This window comes from Silene latifolia, chromosome 7, assembly GCF_048544455.1.
Source record: "Silene latifolia isolate original U9 population chromosome 7, ASM4854445v1, whole genome shotgun sequence".
Taxonomy (NCBI): Eukaryota; Viridiplantae; Streptophyta; class Magnoliopsida; order Caryophyllales; family Caryophyllaceae; genus Silene; species Silene latifolia.
This window is the reverse complement of record NC_133532.1, coordinates 69,898,699-69,922,310: the sequence shown is the minus strand read 5'-3', so window position 1 is coordinate 69,922,310 and position 23,612 is coordinate 69,898,699. Positions and strand designations below refer to the sequence as shown.

General features: G+C 35.4%; 1 long non-coding RNA gene across 2 annotated transcripts; it reads left to right on the top strand.

Moving 5' to 3' along the window:
• The first annotated feature begins 9,504 nt into the window (after positions 1-9,504).
• Positions 9,505-12,594, top strand: LOC141592296 (uncharacterized). 2 transcript variants are annotated; one of them, XR_012521104.1, is made up of 6 exons: positions 9,513-9,951; positions 10,391-10,440; positions 11,599-11,706; positions 11,832-11,905; positions 12,012-12,110; positions 12,315-12,591. It is a non-coding gene; the product is annotated as an uncharacterized LOC141592296 (long non-coding RNA). The 2 variants fall into 2 exon arrangements; XR_012521103.1 differs by having other exon boundaries at positions 9,505-9,951; positions 11,832-12,110; positions 12,315-12,594.
• The last annotated feature ends 11,018 nt before the right edge of the window (positions 12,595-23,612 follow it).

Sequence of the window (23,612 nt, the reverse complement as noted above, 5' to 3'; positions counted from 1 at the left end):
AATAATGATTAAATGAGCTTCATGCTAAACATATGAAATTATTTTATGGTCCAGAAGTACCATAACGACTGGAAAAAATATAGTCAAAGCCTACAATGATAATGTCATTCCATATTATATGGTTTAGAAGAGAAAATCGCTCAAAGGTATTGGATGATTATTCAATAATTATCAGAATGAATCTCCTTAAGACAAGGAATTAAGGAATGGTGGCTACACTCTTTTTCCCTTCGACTAGGTTTTTAACGAGGTAGCTAGCACTATAAGCGCATTATTACGCTATAGTCATGAATGTCATTATTGTTGAGATGACAATTATTTTCGACATATAATATTATGTCATATATTAAGGATAAATTCTATCATAATTATGGAGGTATTATTTGAAATGAAGATCCAAGAGCTATTATCAAATGATTATATCCAGATTGTGGGCTCCGAAACAATATGATATTGAAGTTGTTAAGAATTACAATTGAGTGAAGATTCAAGGTTATCAATCACAATGGGTACTACTTCAACGATCATCAAGAAGCAATGTCAGAGCATAGATCATTTCAAGATATATCAAGTTATGTAGTCATCAGGGGGAGTAGCCACACGCTGTACTCTTTTTCCTTATCCATGGTTTTGTCCCACTGGGTTTTCCATGGAAAGGTTTTAACGAGGCAGCTATTATTATGCGTGTTTGAAGATTATTGTACTCTTTTCCTTTCTATCGTTTTCTCATAGGGTTTTTCTAGTAAGGTTTTTAACAAGACATCTTCTTCAGTAATGGACATTCAAGGGTCAGTGTTATGAAATATTATTACATGGATGTCCATATCTTAGAATACTCTAGAATACATTGTTTTGTGGAAACTTCATACCATTGTATTGTGTATATATACCCTTCATAATGAAATAAGAATACTGTTCTTCTCTCTTATTTTTCTCTCTACTTTCTCTCTATAATTATCTTGTCTTTTATTTCACAACAAAATAAGTGATTTAGACATTTTGGATTTATATAAAAAATGACCAAAATGCCCCTTTTCCAAAATCTAACCTCAAAACCTTTTTTTACTCAATTTGACGAAAGCCGTGTTTTATATATGTAAAATCGAGTTTAACCCATAATCAAATGAAATTTTTTGAGGACACTATTCATATCAACACTGACCATCCAGTAAAATGACGTAAAAAGATATGTTGATTTAGTATTTTAACCGTATTAAAAACCAGATTGTCAATAAAACCGAAAAACACCATTTGATTTATTAAAAATATTTTCTGAACGTCACGGTCTCCAAGAAAAATTGGAACATTCTAGAATGAATTAAAAATACCAAAAGTATTTTTCCCAAAAACCAACATCATGAAACCTATTTATTAAAAATAAAAATTTAAAAAAATTAGATTTTTATTTCAATTATTAAAAATATAAATCGACCCAAAATAATTTTTAAGAAAATTTTTATCATTCTTAAATTCATTATTTGAATCAGTAGAATAGGCCACGAAAATAAAAACTTCGGAAAATTAATTATTAAAAATGAAAAACAAATTCTGCCTAAACAAATATTAAATGCTTTTAATTATAATTTAAATATATTGTTTGTATCTTATAATTTTTTGGAAATCGAAATATGTCATAGGATTGAAATAAATCATTCCCACGAAATTTATTCATTGTTTGATAATTTAGACCTTAAAAATTAATTAAAGCATACCAATTTAACAATATGATTAAATTCTTTTAAATAAACAATGTCATACCCAAATATACATATTAAAATTGCATAATCACATATCAATAATCAGATATTATAGCATGCAACTTATAGATTCCAAAATTAAAAATCATATAACTAATGAAATAATCAATAAAATTGCAAACAGACAACTGCTCATATTTAACTTACGAAATATCGAGTCATGCCCTTAAGAGTTACCTCTTATTCATATTACAAATCGATGAAATACTCGTCCTTTTACGGATCTTGACTATAACCTCCAAAAACAAACATTCATATATGATTAAAACATATACTAATTAAATAAAAACTAAAAGTAAATATACGACAACGATTAAGGGCAAAAATTACCTTTAAAATAGGATGAACGGATGATGAGAGAAGGTCGACCTAAATAAAAAGCAAGAAGGTAAGCACATACGTAAAATTATTTGCAAATCTACATAGTATAAAAGCTAAGTTTTTTCTTAGCTTCTTATTGGCTATTGAGTTTTTACATGTGGTCCCCCCATATTTCTTATTCTATTTAATTACCCTCCCTCCTCAACACAATTCATATTCCTATCTCCTATTCATATTTTAATTACTTATGTTAAAACATAAGTTTAAATGTCACAATTTACATAAAATATTACAATTTACATACATTCAACGGGTCTAACATGTCAAATACCTTTAATATAATTCTTATAAAATACGGTGTATATTATCTAATATTTAAATCTAATATTTATCAAATATTCGAATCTCCAAATATGGACTTTTTATATTGTCACGATATTGAACACTTAATCACGCATATATATATATATATATATATATATATATGTTCTTGTATCTAGTGATAGCGCCTGCTATTATGGCCCGTGAATTTTTTGCACGGGTATAAAACTAGTAGAAATAAAAAAGCTGGTAAGCAAGCACGTACGTAAATTATTACGTAAATCATCGCATGAGATGAAATGACGGTGAATTGATGTGTAAAAGTATGAAGTAAAACAAACATAAATTAGAATAGTTTAGGTGTAAATAAAATATGGAAAATAATAGAACAAAATCTTCTTGTTACACTTTTATTAGGCCGATCAAACTAAGCTAACAAACTCAAAATATCTTCTTCATTTTAAATAAAAATATAAATAAAAGGTAAGATATAAAAATTATCTGATAAGTTTTAATAAATACAAAGTAAGTAAATGCATAAAATACCATGTATTTATTACTACCACATAATCCGTATATGATAGACTAAAAAAACATTTTCCCATTTTATAAATATGTGACATATAATTAAAATCGGGCCATTTATAAAACCGGACTAAATATAAACCAAATGCAGCGTTACATAAAATAATTAAATCAAACCGTAAATCAAAGAATAAAAATTAAAATCTCATTAATAAAATTAAATAATTAAGATTTAGAATTTAGCGGGTTATACGATCTCCCCCACTAAGAAAAAGTTTCGTGTTCGAAATTTAAAAGTAGAAAAACAAAATTTAAAGAACAAAGACTCTTTAAAACATTTCTTTTGACAAATTGATACGAAAAGTCGTTGTTGAGGTCGAAACCATCTTTTAAACTAATTTTCAAAATTGAACCATAAAATCATTTGTCTAATATCTTGGTACGAGAGAATACATGTCGCGAACAAAAATTTTGTAGTCCAAGATAAAGGCAAGCTAACATTTGAAAAATCAAATCTCAAAACCAAACGTTAGCAAGTATTGGACAGTCACTAGACATCTTTAATGACACGTCCGAGCATCCAACCAACGTTGAAACCCAAAATAAGTTGGTAAATTTTATTTCAAACCTTAGGACAAATCCAGTTTGTAAATACAACATAATATTTGAAATTTTTTTGAGGCATTAAATAACTTTACTTAAAAAAATTCCGGAATATCTCAAAACGGTTTTTAAGTCATTTCGAAACAAAACAAAAGTTAAGCACTAATCAATAATAAAATTAGAAGAGAAACTTGAAGTTTTGACATCAAAACTCAAAAATGTTCAAATTTCCAAGATAGTCAAAATTTTATGGAAATCAAAACCTTAACGAAATTACTCGAAGAAAACGGTTTTAACGGTAAATCAAAACAAAAGTTTTAAAACTTAAGGAAAGGTCGAGGAAATTGTCAGTAGCTGAATTAGATGCTCGAGAGAAGAAGAAGGAAGGAAACATTCAAGAGGCATACAAAGCTCTTTCAAGGATTACAGAACGGATTAATCATCTCGAGAATCTTGGCATAAATCTTCTACGAAACCCACACTTTCCTATTTCCATCGAAACCAACACCAAGATAATTAAAACCAGGCAACTAAGTTTTCATCATTGTTACCAAATTTTCTAGCCTACATCCTCTAGGATTATCTATTAACACAACTTCCATCTCAAATCTTTACATAACTGATCATCCTCTTAAAATATCATTGTAAAAATCAATCAAATACTTCAACATCCAACTGACTAACTAAATTCCTCCAGTTATCCAATCCATAAGACTCTTCAACATATGGAACATTAAATAAGATCCACCATCTAATAATATTATTCAATCAGGGTCTCTCGAAAGTCCATCAAATTCCCAATCATCGACGTAATGGTCCCCAACTAAAATCTTCCTTAAGGTAATTTGCACCCACATAAACCTCAAAACATTACTTTTACTAAAGTCAAGACATCAAAGTACAAAAGGTACACAATCCTGAACTTTAAGATCTTATATTCCTCATGACAACACAATCAACTCACGGTGCGATTGTGCAAGAACATTCCTTATTCACAAGGTTACCACTAATCAACTCAAATAAAGGTAAGTCATAGCACCTAAAGTTCAAAGGTTAAACCCTTACACCAGAACTCAGCGATCTAAATCCATAAGAATCGAAACCGAGATCAATCTAAGTCAACCAATAAATATACATGGTTATATTAATGCTTTAATCGTATCTAGTCCAAAATATAAAAGATACATATAATCCAAAGCCAACATTTAACCCAAAATCCTAACTTCATAATTCATTAGTCATCATCCAAGTTAATCCATAAGTAAAATCTCATACAAGATTAAGCATTCAAGGTAAAACTCAAAACCCTCAAACAAAAAGTAACAAAGTTTCACTAACCTCAAACGCAGTTGACTTCCATGACAGTTCACAAAGAAATGGTTAGCCTAACCAATGAATCTCAAGTGAATAAATAGTAAGAGTGGAAGAATCGCAAACAAGGATTCATTCACCAGAATAAGTAATGAATATTTGTAATAAGAGTGAAAGTAGAGGAAACTTGATCGCAAATTAACAATATCTAAGATGAAAGAAAGAATCTTCGGGATTCCAAAGTTGCAAGGGGATTCACTGGATCACTCCATCTTCTTACAGAGAAACAAACACTCCAGCCTTGGGTCGCTCCATCTGAAGGATCCACAGTGTAATCATCTTCTAATCTACTGCACCACCGTGAGAATTGAGTTTACTCTTGGTCATCTGGTCTGCAGCTCGAGCAAAACTGAATTTGCGCTGGAAACCATTGTTGCATCTTCCTTATAGCACTATGTCCTCATCCCTTCATCTTCTTTGTCGGGGGAAATAAGACATAAATTCAATGCTAGCCATTGAGTTACACAAACACATAAGCTAGCAAACAAGTCCTTGTTTGTTTCTACCCATCTTCTTTATCTCATTTTAACTCAATCAGTCATTTACTAGTCTTCTTGCCTAGAGACCAAAGTGTGAGCGTCGGGAGCTATGATGCTCTGATACCAACTGTAATCCCTTATAAAAACTAGTACGTGCAAAAGAGTGATGGAAACACTGTCGGATGGGATTAAATACACAATAATAATACTAAATAATCAAAATCGGATTAAAATAAATATAATCCACAGGAAAAATTTCCGTAAAGTTAGTCGATTAAATTTTCAGTTTTGCTAAAATAGCAAAAAATTAAAACCTCCAAAACATGGTTCAACAATCCAACAGAAACGAAAATAAAAAGAGTAGGATCAACTACTTGCTAGCTCACTCCTCGAATCCCAGCAAACCAAATACATGTCATGTTATATACATAGAAGCCACAATCAGTGGGGGAATAACTCTAGCGCTCTCAGCCATATTTCATCAAGTTAAAACAAGCAAATGCAAAAACATTTCTTGAAAAACATTTGAAACATCAATATGTCCAAAAACTTAAATAAATATGAACAGTTGAAAATAAATTCAAGCTCAAACTCCAAGTATAAAATTTCATTATCTTTATACTTCTTATGGAGAACTAGCTTAGTATCTTAGTATAAATTTACACTTAGACTATGGTACGGTACCGATGTACCAATCTAGTTTCGGAACCCAGTGTTACACTGTCAGTAACTAACTCTAAGTTTTCGTGGCCCAGTGTCACACTGTCGGTAACCAACTCAAAGTCCTAACTAGGCTACTCAACCAATAATAGAGCGGCGTCTTACTTCTGTTGTGCAAAGCCCTAGCCTAAGATATGTACATATCTCCTGAGGTTCATTTGACACCCAGTTCGACCACTGATGACCAACACCAGTCCAATTTAGCTGATGGCAAATCTAAGCATATCGTAAGCTATTATTCTAAACCTCACACCTAACTATTTCATAAGTCATTTAAAATTTACTGCATAAAAATTTATTATTCAAATCCTTTAAAACAAAACCTTCCAAAAACAGTAACTTCCAAATATTGTAACTTTTAAAAATAATAACAACTATTGGTTGTAATAAACATTTTAGTAAAAGTTATAAAACATTCTTAAATACAAAACAATTATTTATTTAAATAAATAATTTAATTTAGTCACTTATTTATTTATAAACAGGTGATATAGACATTCCGGACTTATATTAAAAATGATCAAAATGTTCTTTTCCAAAATCTAGCCTCAAAACCCTTATTTACTCAATTTGACCAAAACAAAGTTTATGTAAAATCAAGTTTAACTCATAATCAAATGACATTTTACAGGGACACTACTCATATCTACACTGACCATACGGTAAAATTTCCAAAAATGATATGGTCATTTGGTATTTTAACCGAATTAAAAACCAGATTGTCAATAAAAGCGAAAAACACCATTTGATTTATTAAAAATAGTTTATGACCATTACGGTCCCCAAGAAAAATTGGAACATTCTATAATGAACTAAAAGGATCAAAAACATTTTTCCCAACAACTAAAGGTCATGAAATATATTTAGTAAAAATACAACTTTATAACAGTCATATTTGTATTTCAATTATTAAAAATATAAATCGACCCAAAAACTTTTTTTAAGAAAATTTGTATCATTCCTAAATTCATTATTTAAGTGAGTAGCATAGGCCACAAAAATAAAAACTTCCGAAAACTAATTATTAAAAATCAAAACCAATACTGCCCAAACATAGATTAAATGCTTTTAATTATAATTGAAATATATTATTTGAATCTTATAATTTTTTAGACATCAAAATATGTTATAGGACTGAAATAAATAATTACCACGAAATTTATTCATGATTTGACGATTTAGATCTTAAAAATTGATTAAAGCATACCAATTTAACAATATGATTAAATTCTTTTAAATAAACAATATCATACCCAATATTATATTTTAAAATTTCATAATCACATATTAATAATCATTTATTATAGCATGCAACGAATATATTCCAAGATTAAAAATCATATAACAAATGAAATAATTAATAAAATTGCAAGCAGACAACTACTCATATTTAACTGACGAAATATCGAGTCACGCCCTTAAGAGTTACCTCTTATTCGTATTCCAAATCGATTAAATACTCTTCCTTGTACGGATCTTGACAATAACCTTCAAAAAAAACATTCATATATGATTAAAGCATATACTAATTAAATAAAAACCAAAACTAAATATACGACAACGATTAAGGGCGATAATTACTCTTAGAATAGAATGAACGAATGACGAGAGAAGGTCGATCCGAATAAAAAAGCAAGAAGGCAAACACGTACGTAAAATTATTTTGAAACAGAAATAAAGAAGCTAGTAAACAAGCACGTCGTACATTATTACGTACATCAACGTATGAGATGAAATGCTGATGAATTGATGTAGCCATCTCATGACACTCTTTTGAGAAAAGTAGGTAGAATTTGGTTTTATTATAATTTGTGAAAGAATGAAATAAAACAATTTAAATTAGAAGAGTTTAGGTATAAATAAAATAAGGAAAATATAAGAACAAAATCTTCTTGTTACGCTATCATTATGCCAGTCAAACTAAGCTAACAAACCCAAAATATCTTCTCCATTTTAAATAAAAATAAAAATAAAAGGTAAGATATAAAAATTATCTTATAAGTTTTAATAAATACACAGTAAGCGAGTGTAATACTACGGTTTTCTAAGTCTGTTACTCGACCGAATTTGGCTTACTCGGCCGAGTAAGTGTGTGGGGTGTTTCTGGACAGACTACTGTCCAGGAATACTCGGCCGAGTATTGGAATACTCGACAGAGTACAGGATACTCGACCGAGTATCCGGTCTGACGAGGTTTATTTCCGCGGTCTGATTTACAGAGGATTACAGTTATATAATCATGGATTTCAGTTTCTTAATCAGATTTAACAAAACCTAAACATACAACGTAAGTCTAATCATCTCCAAACCTCTCTCTCAAGTGCGTGGATCTTTCGTGAGTCTAATTCATCATTCCTTGCGTCGATTTTATCAGTAAGCCTCTGACTATATGAGTTTCATTAATTTGTCTTTTAGAGTTTTGCCCTAGTTTATGATTTGGGGGAAAGGGGATTTTGACATATTGTAATTGGAATTATGTGATTTTTGTTAGGTTGAGACTTCGTAGAGGAGCCATTTTAGCCTGCTTGATTGTCTCGTTTCAGTTTCTGCTAAGGTAGGGTTTCCTTACTCGGTTTACTGTTTAATTGATTTAAGATTTTATTGTGATTGTTTGTACGATTGATATTGTGATTAACTGTTTTTGTTGGATTGGAGTTTGGTGTTGGTGTTGAGATGGTTGATGATGTTCGCGAGGTGCGTCCTCAGGTGAGTGGAGTCACTTGCGGGAGTGACTTCACGCCCTAGTTTTGCCCTCTGTGGAACCCACCACAGGAGGAGATGTGCACATTAATGAACAGGATTATCGCTCATTGATGAGCAGAGCTTATGTGTGTACGGATGCGGTCCCCCACTGGCAGGGCTATACACTTTAGTGTGTAGTCAGTTACAAGATGTGATTGGGAGTTGGAGGTGGATTGTGATCAGTTGTTTATCTTATCGTACTTGTCTTATTTTGATTATGCAGTAAACTGACCCTGTTGTTATTTTGTAAAACCTGTGGTGATCCATTCGGGGATGGTGAGCAGATTGTGACAGGTGATGATGGTCTTTAGCTTCAAGCACGAGATGGGAGTCATCACTCCGAGTCTAGCTTCCGCTGTCAGGAGATTTATCATTTTAGTTCCAGTTGTTGAACATTAGTAAACTTTTATTTTGGAGTTGGTTTTGGAACCACTACTACAGAATTCATCAAGGACATCAGTGGATGGACATCGGATTTTTGAAAAAACAGATGTTATAAGTTTGCACATCGGATTTTTATAAAAATCTGATGTAATTATATTATATGGACATCGGTTGTTATTTTCAACCCATGTCCATTATAATGGACATCGGATTAAATTACAACCCATGTCCATATAATCCTCAATTTGGGCGCAAAATGAAAACAATTCCCCCGCCCCAAATTATTTTCACTAGCATACTGAGTCAATCTATTATACTTACTCCATATCATTCTTTTTTTTAGACAAACCCAAACCCAAACCCTTAGCTTACTCATCCCTTTCTTCTCTATCTCATCGTTCATCCCTTAGCTTCTTCACTTCAAAACCCGATCAAAAACCCAAAATCCTAGCTGCTGCTGCTGCTTCATCGTTCATCCCTTCTTCCACTAGTACAAAAACATTAATATGCGGCGCATTATATGAGGCGTTTTTAGGCCACCGCCTCAAATAAAGGGTTGAAATGTTATAACAAACTCGCCCCTCCATCACACATTCAGACCTAACAGTTTCGCGAGTCTCACTTTCCCTTTCCTTCTCTCTCTCATTCTACCATTCACCCTGCCGCACCTCATCCACCATCGTATTTCGTCACCATCGCATCTCGTCACCACCTCACATCGCCATCCGGTAACCTCATCGAGTTCCCTTATCGATCTCATACCTTTTCATTTATTTCATTTTCAGCAATTAGGGTTCATGGGTAATTCGATTTAGGTTGAATTAGTTGCATTTGGATGTTGAATGTGTTTTCTGTTGTTATTTAAAACAAATATAGCATAAGTGTTGGACTGTTTGAAGTGATGGGCTTAAATTGATTAGACTTGCTAATTAGGGTTGATCAATTTAGGGGTTTTAGATTCAAATTCAAATTACTCGTAATAATTGCTCTAGTTATGCTTATATGATCATGTGAATACGAATTAGTGATAGCATTGTTGTGTAATATGCATAATTATTTACATTTTAGGTGTTTTTCCCCGTTATTTCTGCTGAGTATTGATTTTTTTATTGGTTTTCTGAAATGGATTGTGGTCCATTTTTTGCGTTTTTTTTTCTGAGAACAAAGAAGACGTGCACGAAGTTTCTTCTTCAACCCATGTTCGTCTTCAGAAATTGGTGAGCAGCTGAACTTTCTCGGTTAAGTCTTTGTAGTTTTTTCTTATTCTTTAATGATGAGTTTTATGTTTTACCTTTTGTGATGTTTCTCGGTTTTAGTTGATTAAGTTCTGCTGAGTACAGATGTTTATTTTTGTCGGAACATTGGCCATCAATCTTTTATTCTTCTGCTTGTATTAGAATAGTTGTTGTTTGTTACATTTGTTCCGTTGGTCATCTTATGAAGTGCTTTCACCTTATTCCACTAATCATGTGTGTTATAGCTTACTACATGAAGTATTATTACCTTATTCTATTGGTCATCTTATGAAACTCCTTTTTGAACATTTTCTTGTGTTTCTAATACGGAGCATCTTTAGAAATGCACTGGCGAAACAGTCAATCGATCTCTTCGGGGCACTCCTTTTTGGTTATGGAGTTGATGTCATTAAAAAATACGGGATTTTAGTTTCAATAGATATCGTCTTGCAATATAATACTGAAAAAAATGTCTATGTAAAGGTAATAATAAGTAGTTAGATCAATGTAAAACAAATATATGGCTCCATGTTGCAGCTGCTCACCTATAGTTGGCTAGGAAAATATGTGGTTACATGTAAAATTGTAAATGCAATGGTTGGGGTGTTTTTATCATGCAGTTTTATTGTTAATTGAGTAGTTTATTTGGGTCTAGTTTGTAGTTTAACTGAAGAAGAGGGAGATTGCTTTGGTGGCAAACCTCAGCAATAGTGAGCAATAGTTAGGCTGGGAGCATTATTTCCTGAATCTTACCTATACTAAGGTTGCTATTCTACTTTGAAATCTCAATAAAGGGTAACTAACAAATTATTGTAAGGAGATTTATAATGGACAAATAGGAGATTTATTTATCCCACCTAACGAAACCTTCAACTGATTTACTTATCCATGATATGGGTTTCTAGCCAAAGTATTGTGTGTGATCTGAAAATTTTACGAGACAAGTATGCTATGACAACGAGAATGTCATGAAGTGTATTATTCATGTAGAAGATCTTCATTATGGTTTATATGTCAAGTTGTAAAATGAAGTCTTCAATATTTCATGTCTCTCGTGCTTTGCTCCTTGTCTTTTAAATAAACAAAACTGTCACCATTTATTATTGATTATCATGTAAATAAGTTACAAATTATTTACAGTGATCATTGGATGCTCGTTGTGACTGACGTTGCTGATCATAATCAAGTGCATTGGTTCGACTCACTAGGAAAGTCAGTGCCGTCAAAGTTGAGATCTTTAATTAATGCGTAAGTTCATCTTAATAGTTCATTTATTGATATGCACATAAATAAATGTTCAACTGATTAGAACATTAAAAATGGCAACTATTATTGGCTGACAATCATTTATTTGAAACCATGTTTATATTTAGATCGGTAAGAGTATACGGCTACAATGGTGGGGGAAAGAATGCGTTCTCAAGCACCGCAATGGCTGCAACATAATGTAAGTTGTTGCTTATTATGACGACAAATTCAATGTCTGATCATCAATCACTTTTAATTGACAAAGTCATGTTATTGGTTTAATTCTTGTCGAGTTGTTGTTTTAGTGTGCTCGTCAACAAGGTGTTGTAGAATGCGGGTACTACGTCATGAGGTACATGTTGGAAATCGTCACGCGTTCTAATCCAACAAAAGCTATCAATGAGGTCAGTTTCGACATTATAGCAAAACTCGGTATGTTTTCAAGTAATTATCCTACTTTGACCTGCTGCCTATACGCATTGTGGGCGAACCTGCTGCCAATTCAATGAGCTAGCTGATGCACCCTCTTCCCTTAATTATTAGCTTATATGAAGCTGCCCTTGTGAGGCCATGTCTGACTGCCCCATTGTCATTAATATGCATTACAGGTTTTTCAAGACACCACGCCATATTCACAAGAAGAATTAGATGAGGTTCGGGACTTGTGGGCGAACTATTTTCTCAATATCTAGTCGTAGATAGCTAGCTAGCGTAGTAATGTATTAGGTAGTTGCATTTTGAAAAACTGATTACATGATCTGCAAGACCATATGTTATGTTGACTGGGATTTGTTATGCCCTTTGTTGTTGTTCGTTAGTTGTTGAATTCGGATGACGGAGACGGTTGCGTTGTATGTTGATTGGGATCGGTTTTTATTAATTGAAATCGATCATTTTGGTTGAATGGCAGTTGGCATGTTTTGTATTAATGTTTTGGCATTCAAATTGGTGTAATGCAATATGAATTGGCCTGCTCTTTTCAAATTTTTTTTAAAAAAAAAAACAATATAAAGGACAACGGATTTATAAAAGTTCGATGTAATTCTAGCTTCAAAGGACATGGGCTTTCTATAAAAATCTGATGTACATTACACATATGGACATCGGATTAATGTTAAAATCTGATGTTCATTACTCATATGGACATCGGATATATTTAAAAATCCGATGTGCATATATTAATGGACATCGGTTTAAAGTCCCATGTCCATTACACCCCATATGGACGGGACTGAACTCTACATCGGCCTATAATCCGATGTCCATGTGTCTAGAAGTCCGATGTCCTTCATGATTTCTGTAGTAGTGAACATGTAATCATTAATTATTTATACTTTAATAAATATTGTTTTAGAATGGTAACTTGATATACTAGCCTCGGGAAACCGAGAAGGTGACGGTCTCTCATGCTAGGGTGGTCTTGGTAAGGAACTTTGGTGTGTGGGGGTGTCACAAAGTGGTATCAGAGCGACGATTCTGGAACCTACAACTAATGAAACTAATGAACATAGGGATTCTAAATTAAATGAACCCGGGGAGAGTTGTTTAGAGCTACCGCAGAGACTTGGGAGACGTCCTGAAGTCGCATTAAAGCCCTTACGATATCGAGCCGGTCACATGGGAGTCTTGGGAACCGTTTTGTGTATAAGCTATGTGTGTGGTACTTGTAGCTTGTGAATCTCGTGAAGTTGTTGGATGAAATGATGAAAGAATTTGAACATGGTAGTATATGAAATGTGAATTGCGTAGCTGAATATGATAGACTTTAAGCATGTTATGTGTTTACTACTTGGCTTTTGAAAAGGGCAGTAGAGTATCGTATATATACAGAAAACCATGATTAAGTATGTTAACGCAAGTTTGTAGCTCGTTTTTGGCATGACTCGGCTGAGCAGGGCGAGTACTCGACCGAGTAGGGGATCTCGGCCGAGTAACCAGGCACTCGACCGAGTGTTGTTTCTTGTGCACGTAGCAGTAGCTACTGGATTGTGATCACTCGGCCGAGTAGTAGGCATACTCGACCGAGTGAGGCATACTCGACCGGGTAGTACCCATACTCGACCGAGTATGTTTTCAGTGTTTTCGACGTTTGGCTACTGGCGTGGAATACTCGGCCGAGTAATAGTGATACTCGACCGAGTATCTCACTGTACTCGGCTGAGTGCTTCTTTGGCGGAGGGTCTTGTTTATTTTGAGCCGTAGGCTATGTGCTTAAGTTTCCTTGCTTCTATCAGCTCAAAATGCCACCAAAGAGGCCAGAAGCATACATCCAAGCCTCAGAGATGACTACGGATGAGGTAGCTCGTATGATTGAGCAGCAGAAATCACTCATAGGGGCTATTAAGAACGTGGGAAAGGGAGTTGAGAAACCGGTGGACATAAACCATATAAGCACCATCATTCCTCGCTACAACCCTTCGACTTATGAAGGCACCGGAGAACCTAAGCTGCTCGATAACTGGCACCAGGAGATGGAGAGTCTTCTTGAGGTGGTGAAGTGTCCAGGGGAGTTGGCTGTCGAACAGGTGGTGTACTACCTAAGAGGTATGGCTGCAGTTTGGTGGCAGAACGTGAAAGAAGATGCCAGGGCATACTACAGGGATGAGGTGCTCGGTGCTATACCGTGGGCAGGTTTAAACAGTGCTATGAGGGAGGAATTCATGCCAGAGCACATCCGTCACAAGTTGAGAGCCAAGTTTGATTCTTTCACCATGGCTGATGACATGACTGTCATAGAGTACTATCACCGGTTCCTTAGTTGTCACATTACGCAGAAGATATGCAGCTGGGACAACGAGGTTTGGCTCTTCGTTTCGAGAAGGGGTTGGCACCTAAGATCATGGATAGGTTACCCGCTAGAGTTATTACCGATCTGAAAGAGGTATACTTGCGGGCTGGGCAGGCTGAGAGGTTGGTGGACTTGGCCAAGGAGGCTAAGGAGAGAACCACTAAAAAGAGGAAGCCAGAGTCATAAAAAGAGAAACCATGGTCAGTCCACGACTTTTTCTGGAGGGTCTAGCTTTTCAGGGGGATCTCGAGCTTGGGGAAGAGGTAGTGGTTAGAGTGTTAGTGATAACTCCAACCTTACTTGCTTCAACTGTGGTGGAGTGGGTCATAAGAGGCACGACTGTACCAGTGCCAAAGTTGGAGGCTTATCAGGGGAGTTTTTCTCAGGCTCCGAGCCAGAGCTTTGCTAGAAAGAGGCCATCAGGGTCCCGGGGTAACTGTGGAGGGCATAGCAACAACAATGGTGGTTTCAATCGTAATAGTGGAGGATCCTATCAGCGCCCGAACAACAGTATGACTCAGAACTCGACAGCTAAGCCGACTACTTCGAACACCTTGGTCCAGAGTGGAGGTCAGAAAAGCAGCGGGAAGCTCTTTATGATGGGCAAACAGGAGGCTGAGAATGATGCTCATGTAGTTACCGGTACCTTTCTTGTTCATAATACACCGTCTTTCTTTTTGTTTGACTCAGGGGCAACCCATTCTTTTGTGTCTAGGGGTCATGTCTTAGCTATGGGTTTGGGGGAGCATGAACTTGAAAAAGATGATCTGTCTTGTGTTAAGTTGTATAGAGATGTCTCCATGTTGGTAGGAGAGGTAGACTTATCGGTCAACTTGCTAGAGTTTCCTATGGATGGGTTTGAGGTCATCGTCAGCATGGACTGGTTGGGTTAGTATGATGCTAAGATAGATTGCTGACAAAAGAAAGTGTCCTTAAAGGGCCCCAAGGGTGTCAGAGTGTCTTATAGGGGGCTTTTTGTGAGGCCAAAGTGTAAGTTCATCGCTGTAATGTCTTTAAAGTCATGTTTAAGGGAGAAGTGTCCCTTGTTTCTTTGCCAAGTGAGAGATAGGCGTGTGGAGCAGCTGACAGCCTCTGATATACATGTGGTTGGAGAGTTTAGTGATGTTTTTCCAGATGAGATACCGGGAGTACCACCTAAGAGAGATATCGACTTTAATGTGGAGCTCAAACCGGGGACATGACCTATATCTAAAGCATTGTACCGTATGGAACCCAAAGAGTTAGAGGAGTTGAAAAGGCAGTGAATGATCTGTTAGACAAAGGGTATATCCGGCCTAGTGTGTCACCGTGGGGAGCACCAGTGTTGTTTGTGAAAAAGAAAGATGAGATCATGAGGCTATGCATCAACTATAGGGAGCTGAATCCTGTCACAGTGAAGAACAGGTATCCTTTGCCAAGGATTGATGACATTTTTTATCAGTTGAGTGGCGCGAGGGTGTTCTCTAAGTTCAATTTGAGGTCGGGTTATCATCAGTTGAGGATAGCAGATGAGAATATTCCTAAGACAGCTTTTCGGTCACGTTATGGTCACTATCAGTACGTTGTGATGCTTTTTGGGTTGACGAATGCACCAGCCATTTTCATGGATCTTATGAACCGGATTTTCAGCTTGTTCTTGGACAGGTTTGTGATCGCCTTCATTGATGATACTTTGGTCTACTCTAAGACTAAGGAGGAGCACGAGGAACATCTGAGGTTAGTTTTGCAGACCTTGCGCGATAATCAACTATATGCCAAGTTATCCAAGTGTGAGTTTTGGCTAGAGAAAGTGGCTTTTCTGGGTCATGTGATATCTAAGGAGGGTGTGTCGGTGGATCCTAGCAAGATTGAGGCAGTTACCAAGTGGGAATCACCAAAGAATATTTCTGAGATTCGGAGTTTCCTGGGTTTAGCTGGCTACTACAGGAGATTTGTGAAAGACTTTTCTACGATCGCGAGGCCTATAACAGCTTTGATGAGAAAAGAGACCAGATTTCGGTGGGATGAGAGTTGTGAGATGGCGTTCCAGACCTTAAAGAAGCGTTTGACCACAACTCCTATCCTGGCTTTACCTGAGGGAAGTGAGAACTTTGAGGTATACACCGATGCTTCAAAGAATGGTTTGGGATGTGTTCTGAAGCATAATGGGAAGGTTATGTTAGTTATTTAGACCATATTAATACTCATCTTATGATATTAAAATTACAAATTAATTTAAAGTGGTCTAAATCTACATGCATGCAAATAAAAGTATAAAAGATGGTATTAAACCATCTTAAGACAAAAGTTCCTTACATCGTATAAGGCAAGTAAGGGCACTACAAAGGTCTCCTACCTTTGTAGTTCTTGAGCTATATGAATGTGGATGATCCTCCAAATACACCAAAATTACCGAAATAGGCAATCTCCTAAGGTGGCACCCAAGATAAGCCCAAAATACTACTAAAATTAATAACTAGTTAATAGTAGTAGTAACTTTGTAATATGTATATTTGATGTACTAATTAATATTATTACCTTGATAATATTATTAGTTTACTTTTATATGTGTTTATTGTAAAAGGATGAACAAAATAAGAAGAAAAATATGGTCTTTTGATGGTGTATATGAACCATCCACAACAAGCACACGAAGACCAATTTTTCTTCAAATTTCCAACCTAAGAAATGATGGAATGACTTAGGTATATATAGGCATGCAAATGTATACAATTCACATACAAATGCTAGTGGGAAATGCCTACCTTTTCCACTCACAATGAGTGTATTGGTAGTGTATAAAAATCTGTCCAAATGGTTCCCTTCGGGTCCATATCGATTTTTGACATTTGCCCCACAAATGATTATAAGTCTTATATTTAATTATCTGACATAATTAAATATTAATTTGATTATTTAACACTTAAATAATATAAATTAACTACCAATGACTACTTAACTATTAAGTAATCATAAGACCATTTTATCAACATACAATGTGTCAATATTAACCCATTTAGCTAATTTTACAACCTCTTGTAAAATTTAATAGCTAATTAATTCCACCTCAAAACATGTACACATATCGTATATAATTAATTAATTAACAATTAATTAATAAATTCTAATAAATTTATTATTTAAATATCACATAATTAAATAACAAATCTCCTTGTCCCGAGTTCGTAACCCGTCATCAAATAATATATTCACATGACTTGTTAAAAGTCAATTAATACAAGGATTTAATTAATTTGTATCTCATACAAATAATTAGTTTTGTTTTCCATTTGGGCATTATCCTATAGGTGTGACCTAAAGGGATCTGCTGATCACCGCCGTCACACGACAGTAATGTCAAACTCTAGTCAGCCAATCATTACCGATTAACAATGACCAGCTGACAAATAAATAAATAAATCCCTGATATTCCTTTTACGAGATTTATTATGTAAACGCACTCATTGTGGAGGACACTACTCCAACAATCTCCCACTTGTCTGACATAAGTGTGCGTTACCAATTCTCTTGTCCTAAAATATCTCCCACTCAATGCAAGATGTCTTTCAGGTCGTTCTTGCACATGATCATATCATAAAGTGGTTTCCTCGATCAGGAGAATGACTGTCTGACCGGATAATCTACTATAGATCGCATCCGAGCGTGGCCACGCATTCACAGTCATCTCTCCTCGAGTGGCCTTGAGATAAAATATGACTTAAAAGGACAATCATGTTGATCTATTTTCTTCATTCGATACAGATCACAATGACCCAGTAAATGCTCATCGGCCTCCTTTTACGGTGCGACCTAAAACAAAAACCAAAGCCACCGGAAAACCGTACCAACTCAGACAAATAGTCACCAGTCTAAATAATTGACTCGAAGGAATAAATAGAAATCCTCGCCACGACCTAGCAACAAAAGGACTCTATAAATGATCACTGTCCGACAAATTGTCTCACAATATGCCTATGTAATCGACCAGTCATCACCATGACCATATGACAGTCGAACCTGTCATCTATCGCCTTACAATCTAGTCACTCCGAGACGTCACCTCATTAAGTAACTAGGGACAAAATACAATGTTAATCCAGTTCACTTAATAGGGTTCGACATTGTCTTTACAACCTATTTGGAGAAAACAAAGTATATAAATTCAGACATAAAACTGAATATAACGATAAATTCAACTTATCATATATGAAATAATAAATACAATATTTTGATTATTTCATATCATATAATTTAGAGCAGTTCTGGCATTCGTCTCAATCCCATCGAAACTACATGACTATCATGTTTAGATTGAGACAATGGCTTGGTTAAAGGATCAGCGATGTTGTCAGCTGTCCCAACCTTACAAACTATAATTTCTTTCCTTTCTATTAAATCTCTAATTACATGAAATTTTCTAAGTACATGTCTAGACTTGTTACTAGACTTGGGCTCTTTTGCTTGAAAAATAGCCCCACTGTTATCACAATACAAAGTGATATGATCCTCGGCGGTCGGAACTACTTTCTGTCCCTCTAAAAATTGCCTAATCCAAACAAAATTCCTTTGCGCCTTCGAGAGGTCGCCATGTACTCGCTTAGTTGTAGAATCGTGATCCACGAGACTCTTTGAAACTTCTCCAAAGAAACCGCCCCTCTGTTCAACAAAAAGACAAAACCAGCCTGGGATTTCAAATCATCCCTATCGGTTTGGAAACTGGCATCCGTATAACCTCTTAAACGTAATTCAAATTCTCCTCCAAACACTAAGAATGAATCTTTAGTCCTTCTCAAGTACTTCAGAATATTCTTGACGGCTATCTAGTGACTCTCACCTGGAGATTTCTGAAAACGACTCGTCATACTCAAAGCATACGAGACGTCAGGAAGAGAACACATCATAGCATACATGATCGATCCAACAACGGAAGCATAGGGAATCGATTTCATGCGTTCAATATCCTTAGGCTCAGTAGGACACTATGACTTACTCAAAGTGATCCCATTGCCCATAGGTAGAAAACCTCTCTTGGAGTTTTTCATATTGAATCGGCCAAGAATCTTATCAATATAGGCTTCTTGACTCAATGCTAATATCCTTTTGGATCTATCCGTATAGATCCGGATACCCAAGATGCGTTGAGCTTCTCTCAAATCTTTCATTTGGAAGTGATTTCCCAACCACTTCTTAACAGAAGCAAGCATATCAACATCATTCCCAATGAGTAATATGTCGTCCACATAAAGAAGTAAGAAAACAACTTTACTCCCACTAAACTTCATGTATAAACATGGTTCCTCAACACTTCGAGAAAAACCATTCTGTTTAATAACATGATCAAAACGATGATTCCAACTCCTTGACGCTTGCTTAAGACCATAAATGGATCTCTTAAGTTTGCATAGTTTGTTATGATTTTTAGGATCCACAAAACCCTCAGTTTGTGTCATGAACACTTCCTCTTCCAGAAACCCGTTCAGGAAAGCGGTTTTGACATCCATTTGCCATATCTCATAATTATGAAATGCAGCAATCGCTAACATTATCCGAACAGATCTAAGCATAGCAACTGGTGCAAAAGTTTCATCATTGTGTAAACCATGAACCTGGGTGAAACCTTTTGTAACCAATATAGCTTTATAGACATCTTTATGTCCATCCATGCCGATTTTAATCTTGAATATCCACTTACATTGAAGAGGTCGAACATCTTTAGGTAAGTCAACCAGGTCCCATACCTGATTATCGTACATGGAATCCATTTCGGATTGCATGGCCTCGAGCCATAGCTTAGAGTCAGAACTCATAATAGCTGCTTTATAGGTCTTGGGTTCATCACTTTCTAAAAGTAAAACCTCATAGTTACCATCTTCCTCGATAATACCAAGGTATCTATCAGGCTGGCGACTAACCCTTTCTGACCTCCTAAGTTCAGAAGGAACAATAACCGATTCGACGTAGAAGGAACATCTTTCTCAGTATTGTCATATCGGTTTGTGGCTCTTGAACTTCATCAAGTTCAAATTTTCTCCCACTGTCTTCTAGAAATAAACTCTTTTTCTAGAAAGACAAATTTCACGAGCCACAAACACTTTGTTCTCGTTACTATTGTAGAAGTAATATCCACAAGTTTCCTTAGGGTAGCCTACAAAAATACACTTTTCAGAACGAGGTGCAAGCTTATCGTCAGACTTGCTCTTGACATAAGCATCACAACCCCATACTTTTATGTATCGCAGATTCGGGACTTTCCCTTTCCATATCTCATTTGGAGTTTTGTCAGTTGCTTTAGTGGGACTTTTATTAAGTGATTGTACAGCAGATAAAATGGCAAAACCCCAGAATAACTTAGGTAACTCTGTTTGACTCATCATCGATCGAACCATATCTAATAAAGTTCGATTCCTCCTTCCAGCCACACCATTTAATTGTGGTGTGCCAGGAGGAGTTAACTGAGATACAATACCGCAGTTTATAAGGTGATCTTTAAAGTCATTGCTTAAATACTCCCCACCACGATCTAATCGTAATGCTTTAATCTTCTTATTTAATTGGTTTTCTACTTCATTCTGAAACTCTTTGAACTTATCAAAAGCTTCACTTTTATACATCATTAAGTAGATATACCCATATCTACTCATGTCATCGGTAAAAGTAATGAAATAGTCATAATTACCTCTAGCAGTGACTGTCATTGGACCGCATACATCGGTATGTATTAAACCCAACAACTCACTAGCTCGAGATCCCTTTCCTAGAAAAGGTGAAAGAGTCATCTTGCCAAGAAGACAAGATTCGCATGTACCAAATGATTCGAAATCAAAAGGTTTAATTACACCAGTCGACACTAGTCTTTTAATGCGCTTCTCGTTGATGTGTCCTAATCGACAATGCCACTAATAAGATTGATCAGGATCACCTGTTTTGAGTCTTTTATTATCTAAATGATAAACATCGTTGCAAGTATCTAGAATATAAATACCATCGATTGAAATAGCTTGACTATATACAATCCCATTAAGGGAAAAAGTACAGCACTTGTCTTTAGTTACAAAGGAAAACCCTTCTGTGTCTAACACAAATACGGATATTATATTTCTAGATAGTGTTGGTACAAAATAACAATTATTAAGATGAAACTGCATTCCTGAAGCTAAACTAAGTACATAAGTTCCTACTGAGACGGCGGCTACTTTAGACCCGTTTCCCATTCAGAGATCGACATCACCCTTGTTTAGCTTTCTTATGCTTTTTAAGCCCTGCAAATGATTGCACAAATGAGAACCACAACCAGTATCTAATACCCAAGTTGTATTTGAAGCATAATTTATGTCTATCATAAAAGATTCGGTTGAGAAATTACATGTTGGCTTCACAATGCCAGCTTTTATGTCATCCAGGTACTTATTACAATTACGCCTCCAATGTCCCTTGTTATTACAGTAATTACAAGTATCTTTAAGAGGATTACCCTTTATAGGTTTAGGCTTGGTAGAGCAATTCCCAATTGCTTTACCTTTGTCCTCTACCTGAATGGGCTTCTTACCTGCATTCCTCTTTAACTGCTTCTTCCCCTTCACATTTATCGCAAGCACATCTTTCCTTGTACTCCCACTCAATCCCATGTCCTTCTCTGCTTGCACAAGCAGAGAATGGAGCTCATGTAAACTCTTTTTTATGTTCGTCATATTGTAATTTACCCTAAATTGGGTAAATCCCTTGATGTGCGAGAGAGAGTGGAGCACTCGGTCCACCACAAGTTCGTCGGGGATCTTGCATCCCAACCCCTCAAAAGTTTCCACGTACTCAATCATTTTAAGTACGTGTGAACTTACAGGTTGACCATCTTTGAGGTTAGCCTCAAAGAAACGAACTGCGGTGTCATATTGAATTATTCTCGGGGTTTGAGAAAACATAGTAGAAAGCCTCGAGAATACTTCATGTGCATCGCGAAACTTGACATATTGCCTTTGTAAAGCAGGATCTATTGAAAAAATCAAAACAATTTTTATTGCGACGGATTCCTTTTGATAATTTGAAAAAGCCTCCCTTACATCGGCAATGGCCCTAGTACTAGGCGAAGGGGGAGAGGGATCGACAAGGTAGCGTAATTTGCCATCACTTGCGGCAGCTAATCGAAGTTGTTCCTCCCAATCTTTAAAATTACTACCATCGGCTTTTAAAACATATTTGTCCATAAAAGAACGTAGCCATGAATCTCTAGCTATGGTGACGGTTTCACTAGTAGAAGTCATCGTGATTACTACAAAGGAAATAAAGGAAAGATTAACATTTATCGTCTAGAAATATTTAACTTGTGAAACTATTTAACAAGTTCCCATTTATATAATGATCTCCCACTGAATTATATAAATGATTCCAAGATCCAATTTTATATAAACACGGGCACGGTGGATCAATTCAACCCACATTTATATAAATTTGGTGAGTCAACAACTTTGACTGATTCTACTACTAGAACTCTTGGTTGACGGATTTTCTTAAAATCTATCTTTTAGCCCCAGAATAAATATAGGCACGGTGGACCGATTCAACCCATATTTATCCCGTTGAGTCCAACCAATTTTCACGCGTAATAACTTTTATTACCCTACTTACCCAACGTAAAAAGAGTGTACCTCGGTGATCCGAACCTACCTCTAATGAAGAAGGGATTCATAGGTGCTATTATTTGGTAAGGCTTAATCTCAATTTTAAACAAATGTGAGAGATCTTATCAATTTAATTGTCTATCACTTTTAAGTGAACTAAATTGGTGAATGCTAGAAAATTAAATCGATAACAACAAAAATAAAACATGTACTGACGATTTGGCATGAATGCATAAATGAACTAAAACAAACAAGTCCTAATATGGACACCTAGTTAATCTAATTAACTAAAATTATAACACTTCGGAAACCAACTCCTTTGGTACCTTGAGTCTTCATAAATTGACCTCCTTCTTTAGGATTTCGGAACGCCTTTCCGAAAACACCATCTTCATGAAAACTCCGTCTATAGATGCTTCATCTAATTACTAATAATTAAATTACATAACAATACCCTATTATACAATTTGTAATAAAATTAAAATAAAACTATTAATTAATTACAAATTAGGCGATGCGAAATCGCA